At 37.2% G+C, this 8,196-nt stretch overlaps 1 pseudogene; it reads left to right on the forward strand.

The window, feature by feature from the left end:
- The first annotated feature begins 474 nt into the window (after positions 1 to 474).
- LOC102493803 (olfactory receptor 7A10-like) lies at positions 475 to 1,698 on the forward strand (annotated as a pseudogene).
- The last annotated feature ends 6,498 nt before the right edge of the window (positions 1,699 to 8,196 follow it).

Below are 8,196 nucleotides of genomic sequence, written 5' to 3' on the forward strand. Positions count from 1 at the left end.
GTTCGAGTTTGTCAACTTGCTCATTTTCATTTTTGAGATAAGTGATATTGTTGTTTTCATTCTTACTGATTTTACTAAAGTTATGTATCATAATCATTGATTTCTCTTTTTTTTTGAGCCATTTTCAGATCCAAGGAATAAACTCTGATCATAAAAATAAATAAATAAACAAATAAAGTTAAGTGGTACAAACAAACCAAAAAAAACTAAATTTGAAAAAAAATCAGTTCTTGTGCTTCTCTCAACAGAAATTGTATAAAAATTCTTTTTTAGCTTTATATTTTTTATGATAAATTTTATATATTTTTATACTTAATCATATCACATTTTTTAGTAGTTTTGCATTAGGGCACATGCATTCAACCAGAGAGAGAGATGGAGACAGTGAGAGTGAGAAATCATCCCCCCAGGGCAATGGTCACAGAGCAATTCCTACTCCATTCTCCTGCTCGGATATTGAGAACAAACGCAAACATGCCAGGTCTCAGTTTCCAAGTCATCAGGTTCAGAACTCAAACCGTTAGGGGTCATGTGGGAATCCAGCTACATAATCACTACACCATCTGCTGGCCCCCAGTCATTGTACATCTTAACTGTATACAATATGACTTTCCGAAATGTACATCTATTGCATACTGATCAAGTCAAAGATGTTACTATATAAATCATTCTCAACAGATAACTTTTCATTGTTACGTCTGTTAATTTATTTTGCCTGAGCTCTTCTCTCCCATCCTCTACTATCCACCCCCTCCTATACAGTGTCTGCTATCTACACTTTCCATCTCTGTTGTTATGGAGTGCAGATATTTGTTATATATTCATTTTTTTAATAAATGAAGGGTTAACAGATCTTAACCTGTGCATGAATTTGAACTGCAACACATCTTTTGAGCTATTCCTCTCCGTGTGCCTGGTGACTATGTCTGGAAACCTGCTCTCCATCCTAGTCATCATTTTGGATTCTCACCTACAAATGCCCATGTACTTTTTTTCTCTCCAACCTGCCCATTGTAGACCTTTGTCTCACCTCCACCACCATGCCAAAGATGCTTGTGAACATCCAGACACAGAGCAAGGTCATAACCTATGAAAACATCATTGTCTAGGCATATTTTTTCATACTCTTTTTTTTGGGGGGGGGATAGTTTTCTGCTGACCATGATGGACTATGATTGCTTTGTTGCCATTTGTCACCTCTCGAACTGCAGTGATCATTAACTGCCAGCTTGGTAGACTGCTGGTTCTAGCATCCTGGATCTTGAGTGTCCTAAATTCTTTGTTGCATTGGTTACTGGTACTGTGGCTGCCCTTCTGTACACACTTGGAAATCCACCATGTGTTCTGTCAACTTTTACAGATGTCTGTTCTGACACCTCTCTTGATGACATGATGATGAATTTCTCAGCTTTACTTGTGGCGGGCAGAAACTTTTCAGGGATCCTTTACTCTTATTATAAGATCGTTTACTCCATTTGTAGAATCTCATCAACTCAGGTGAAGTATGAAACATTTTCCACCTGTGCCTCTCACCTCTCAATTGTCCCCTTCTTTTATTGTACAACCCTGGGTGTGTACTTTAGTACTGGTACTACTCACAGCTCACACTCAGGTGCAACAGCCTCAGTGATGTACACTGTAGTCACACCCATACTGAACCACTTCTATAGTCTGAGGAATAAAGACATAAAGACATAAAGCTCTGAGACAATTCTTCTTAGATTATAGAATTAGAACTTGCAACATCTTTTTGTAATCTCTATTTTTTAGCTTTTATTATTTTTGTTTATTTACATTTAATCACTGTACATCTTTACAGAATACAAAATGACTTTTCTCGGTGTGGATAGAATGCATCTTAATCAAGATATTATCATATACATTATCGACAGATAACTTTTCAATTTTGTTTCTGTTAAATATTTTTCCCTTGGTCTATCTTTATTTCCTGGGATTTTAATTTCTTTGCTTTTCCTCGCATTATAAAATGTATGTTATTTGTTTTTATAAGCTTTCTGTCTTTTCTGATAGCCAACCATGCCACCTTTGTCATTTTCCTCTTTTATCATAGGTATTCCCAAACTATCATTAGAAACCACTTGGGGATTCTCATTTGTCTCATACAGATTGAATATTCATGTTCTGAAAATTGGAAATCTGAAAAGTTTCAAAATCTGAAACATTTCCAGCACTGATTTGATGCCACAGTACATAATTCCATACCTGATTTCATTTTAGGCATGTGTATAAGGTGTATATGAAATGACACTAAATTCTGGGATTAGACTTGCACTCAGTCCACAAGATATCTCAGTGTATACATAAAAAAACATTTCAAAACAAGAAAAAAATCTGAAATCGAAAACATTTCTGGTCCCAAGCATTTCAGGTAAAGGAAATTCAACCTGTAATAGGTGTATTTTTAATTTTCTATAAGTTTGTCTGTTTAATGAACATTTGGGTTGGTTCCATGCTTAGCAACTGAGAATAATGCTGCAATAAACGTGGATGTGCAAGTGTTTTTCTGGCTGAGTGCATTCCTATCCTTTGGGTAGATACTCAGAAGTAGAATTACTGGATCATATGGTAGTTCTATGTATAGGTCTTTGAGGAATCTATATTATTCTCCACAGTGTCAGCACTAATTTACATTTCCACCAACCATAAATAAATAAATAAACTTTGAAAACCAAAAAAAAAAAATTGGCTACAAGTTGCATGTGCTCATTGGAGAGAGGCAGAGAGAAACAGGGAAAGTGAGGAAGCAGCACCAGGGAGGATGGCCATACTGCAATTGCTTCTCCTTTATTCTTCTTTGGGGATTTTGGGCATGCGGGTACATGCACTCGAGGGGTTTTGCAAGCCACCAGGTGTGTGACTCAAACCATCCAGTCAGCCATTTAGGATCCAGCTATCTTAATCACCCCATAACCTGGCAGGCCCTCAACCTGTGTTTTGATGGGTCATATTGGGTCATCTTGGATGTCTTGTGACATCCTTCACATTTACATCTCTATATTAACTCCTCCTCTTAAAAATGTAGGCTTTCACACGTTGTGCATTTTATAGAAAATCATGAGTATTTATAATCCCACTTCTCTCTCTCTCTCAAGGCTGATAAGAGACTATTTTATCAATATTTATGAATGCAAAAGACAGTATCACTACATATAATATAAAGTATATAATAAACAAAGATCACAAATAATTTTTGTCAACATTTGAAAATTTAGATGAACAGATCAAACTCTAAAAAATATTTAATCACTGTATATCTAGCACAATGGGCAATAAGAATAGAAATCAGGGACTAGCAAATGCCATAAGGCTTACATCACTGGACTCCCGCAGTGTCAACCGCAGCTCAAGTCCCGGACCCACAGGCTTAAAATTCATGCTGGGTGCATGTGTGTGTATTCTCCAGACCCTAAGAGTAGAATGGAGGAGAAGGGATTGCTGCAAGGCCATCTCCTCTGGGAGGTGATCTCTCATTTTCTTTCTCTCTCTGTCTCTTTGGCAAGCACGTGTGCCCTATGGTAAAAATTCTCTCTTTAAAAAGAAAGAAGGGACCAGCAGTTAGCGTAATGGCTATGTCACTGGACTCCCAGGTAGTCGACCACGGTTCAAGTCCTGGACCCGGTGGCTTAAACTCACACCAGGCACGTGTGTGTGCGTGCCCAAGATCCCGAGAGGAGAATGGAGGAGAAGGGATTGTGGTGTGGCCATCCCCCCTGGGAGGTGATTTCTCGCTTTCTATCTCTCTGTCTCTCTGGGGAGCCCATGCACTCTATAGCAAAAAACTCTCAAAAAAAAAAAAAGAATAGAAATCTGAATTATCTTACAAGTGTTAAAAAAAGTTAACTCAGTAAACAAAATAACTACCCATGAAGAATATCCCAGAATCAGAAAGAGAGGCATTATATGTCCTCACTTTATATATACTGCATGTCTGCACTCTGGGAAAAACTGAAAGATTGGAAGGTATAAAACCATAGAGAGTGCTGTTTCATCAGTTCAGTCTCATGTACTTAATCTTTCTTCTGTTGAGATTCGATCTTCCAGATTGAACTCTGGGATATAATACTCAACTCCAGACTCTGTCCCTACAATTAAGTTGCCCATTTTCTTGGTTTTTGAACTGTTATTTCTGTGTGTCTGCATTTAATTTTACTGACATAGCATTCCCTTAAGAACTTCTTGGAGATCTGGTCTGGTGCTGGTAAATTCTATCAGCACTCTGTGACTTGACTAAGATATTGCTGCTTTTCTTCTAAGCTTTGTTGTCTGGTTTTAAGGATTTTTGTCCTTTCTTGAGCTGTCAATAGATTCATGTACCTACTATTTGAACAAAATACTAACCTGTTTCTAGGCTTCAAGTTTCAAGGAAATATTCTTACCAGTTCAAAACTGCCTTTCTTGAAACCACCAGTTGAAATTGCTATTGAAAGTAGATTACTTATTATATTGTTTGTCAACAAAATGTTGGGGGAAAGGGAATTGAAGACAACTGTAGACAGCAGAGATAGTGTAATAAGAGAGTGGACTAGGGCAGAGGGTCAGACACGGGGTAAAAAACATATATATATATATGAAAGTAGTAATGGAGTTTTATGGATGACAACATGCATGATTAAGCCACTATGCAGTTTACTCTAGAGGGGAAACCACATTTAGTATGTTGTGATGATGCTCAGGGAATGAATGTAAATTTAAAAAAAAAATTTTCAGAAAAAAAATACTAAAACTGTTACCAAAATTTAAAGAAAAAACTGTGTATTTGATGACCACAGTAAGCTATATAGCCCCAGCTAGGTACTATTTTATAGTGTGTTCATTCTACTCACTGAGGTTTATGCTTAAACAAAATATACAAGACATAAGAAATGGAAAATTGTTTGTTGATAACACGTATGTTGATGTGCTTGATTGAGCCAACAGACAGTGTATTTTGGATGAAAAATTCATTTTGTATACTGTAATGATGTATAGCATATTAATGTTTAAAAAAAGAAAAATTAAAAAAAAACATAGAGAGCAACTGTGGATACTAGAGACAGTGTGGGGGGAGGATGGGAAATGGGATGCTGGTGGGAAGGATAGAATCAAGTGGAAAAAAGGAAGCAAAACATTTAAGGGACATAAAAGTGGAAAATTATGTGTTGATGATAATGTGTATGGTAATAAGGGAAAAGACCATGTACTCCAAAGTAACTTGACACCTGTAGTGATTCCCATCTCTTCTCAAGCTTTATATTCAGGGCATCCACAATGGACTTACACCTTAATTCTCCATCTTCTTTCAAACTCTTGTATCTCTGTTGTTTATTTGAACTTGACTTACCACCTCTTCTAGTAAAGGCTCTTAATAAATACCAGTACAATGGTGGGGGTCTTAAGAAATGAGCAGTTCTGTCACAAGACAAGTGATATATGACCGGGACGGGGACAACATGAAAAATAATACTAAAGCACCTTGTAGCTAGTCTATTAATTAAACATTTAGACATGAGGTCCCAACCCTGGATCTAGTATCTGAAGGAAAATAGATGATTTCTTTCTTAGATAGGGACAGGGAGTTGGAAGTGAGGGACAAATCAGGAATATTAACCTCTGAGGGGGACTTGAACCCCTCAGGTAGAATTTCCATAGAGGTGTCATTCACATTTATTTCTCTAAGAATATTCAGCCACTGAGGGGAAAGGCTCATCCTTTAAGGCTTGATCCAAATGTAGTTTTAATTTGCATTGTCAACTAGAATATGTTGTTATTTACAATTACTCATAATGGTCCATTTCTGCGATTTTGTGAAACCCTGCCTGAGCCATGTGAAAAAATCCAGGCTACTCAGCTAGAGAATGAGAGAAAATGTGGAAGGAGCTAGTTGTCTTAATCAAGGCACCTCTACATCAGACAAAGTCTCAGCCAAAATCGCCTGTACCTACTCATTTGACTCACAGATAACTACAGATTCATGAAATCAGAAAACTTCAGAAATATTGCCCCTCATGTAATCATATTAATTAACGAAGATATTACATGAAACCATTTTTGTGGTTGTTGGAGAGGGTTCTTTTTTTGCTACAGGGCACGTGCACTCACCAGAAAGAGACAGAAAGCAAAAAATCATCCCCCAGGGGGGATGGCCACACCGCAATCCCTTCTCCTCCATTCTCCTGTCGGGATCTTGGGTATGCATGCACACGTGCCAGGCATGAGTTTAAGCCACCGGGTCCGGGACTCAAACTACGGTCGACTGTAGACCCTTGGACATGCACGCACACGTGGCTGTCAACGCGTGTGCGTGCATGTCCAAGATCCCAACAGGAGAGTGGAGGAGAAGGAATTGTGGTGTGGCCATCCGCCCTGGGAGGTGATTTCTCACATTCTGTCTCTCTGTCTCTCTCTGTCTCTCTTTGTCTTTCTGTCGAGTGCACGCACCCTATAGCAAAAACCTCTCAAAAAAAAATGAAACCATTTTCTTTTAGGATGGCTTGTTATGCAGCAGTAACTAATACAATAACAAAGTGAACACAATGAAGGGCAATTATAATATTCTTCTGCTTTGTATTTTGAATATTTTTTTCTGATCTTTAAAGACTGCATTCCTTTATTTAAGAAGTCTTTGCCTACTCCAATGTCTCCCAGAGTTTTCCCAGCATTTTCCGCCATTAGTTTTAATTTTTCAGGTCTTAGGTTCAGATTTTTTATCCATTTTGAGTCGATTTTTGTTAATGGTGAAAGATGGGGGTTCAGTTTCATCTTTCTGCAAGTGGATACCCAGTTTTTCCAGCACCATTTACTAAAGAGGTTTTCCTTTTCCCAATGGATTGACTGATATCCGTTGTCAAAAATCAGTTGGCTGTAACCTTTGGGGGTTATTTCTAGAGTCTCTATTCTATTCCAATGCTCCACATGTCTGTTTTTGTGCCAATATCATGCTGTTTTGATTATCACAGCTTTATAGTATATCTTGGGATCAGGGGGTGATATACCTCCCACTCCATTCTTCTTGTGCAGGATTGCTTTTGCAATACAAGGTCTTTTATGATTCCAGACAAATTCTATAATTGTTCTTTCTATATCTGTGAAAAACATTTCTGGTATTTTGATTGCATTAAACATGTAGATGAATTTAGCTAGAATTGTCATTTTGATTATGTTAATTTTTCCAATCCAGGAACATGGGATGTCCTTCCACTTTTTTATGTCATTTTCAATATCTTTTTTAAGATTTTCATAGTTTTCTTCATAAAGGTATTTTGCTTCCTTAGTTAGGTTTATCCCTAGGTATCTTATACATCTTGTGGTTACGGTGAAAGGGATTCCTTTCTTCGGTTTCATTTATTTCTACTCAAATATTTATTATTTCTTTCCACCTGGCATTATTGGGAGTTTGTTTGTTGTTTTTCCAATTCCCTGAGTTATGATGTTAGGTTATCTATTTGCCATCTTTCCATCTTTTCTTATGTGCACTAATTGCTATGAATTTCCCTCTTATAACTGCTTTTGCCATGTTCCATAGATTATGGAAACTTGTGTACTCATTATCATTTGTTTCCGTAAATTTTTTGATTTCAGACTTAATTTCTTCAGTAAATATGCCTCAGACAAGGGACTGATAACCAGAATACATAGGAAACTCACATGCCTTGTGAAAAAAAAAAAAAAAGAAAAAAAAAAGATTAACCCAATTAAAAGATGGGAAAATAAGCTGAACAAAAATCTCTCTAAGGAAGACATATGAATAGCCAAAAAATATATGAGGAAATGGTCAACATTCCTCATCATAAGGGAGATGCAAATAAAAACCAAAATGAGATACCACATAACCCCTGTCAGAATGGCAAAGATTAAAAATATAAAAAGTGATAAACGTTGCTGAGGATGTGGTGAAAAGGGAAACCTCCTACACTGATGGTGGGAATGTAAACTGGTTCAGCCACTGTGGAGAACAATATGGAGATTTTTCTACAAATAGAACTACTATTTGATCCAGCAATCCCACTTCTGGGTATTTACACAAAGGACAGGAGAACGCTCAGTCAGAAAAGTGCTTGCACATCCATGTTTATTGCAGCACTATCCACGATTGCCAAGACATGGAACCAACCTAAATGTCCACAAACAGATGAATGGATTGAAAAAGCGTGGCATATATACTCTATGGAATACTACTCAGCTATAAAAAAAAAAAAA

The sequence above is a fragment of the Tupaia chinensis genome, unplaced genomic scaffold (genome assembly GCF_000334495.1).
Source record: "Tupaia chinensis unplaced genomic scaffold, TupChi_1.0 Scaffold000300_1, whole genome shotgun sequence".
Lineage (NCBI taxonomy): Eukaryota > Metazoa > Chordata > Mammalia > Scandentia > Tupaiidae > Tupaia > Tupaia belangeri.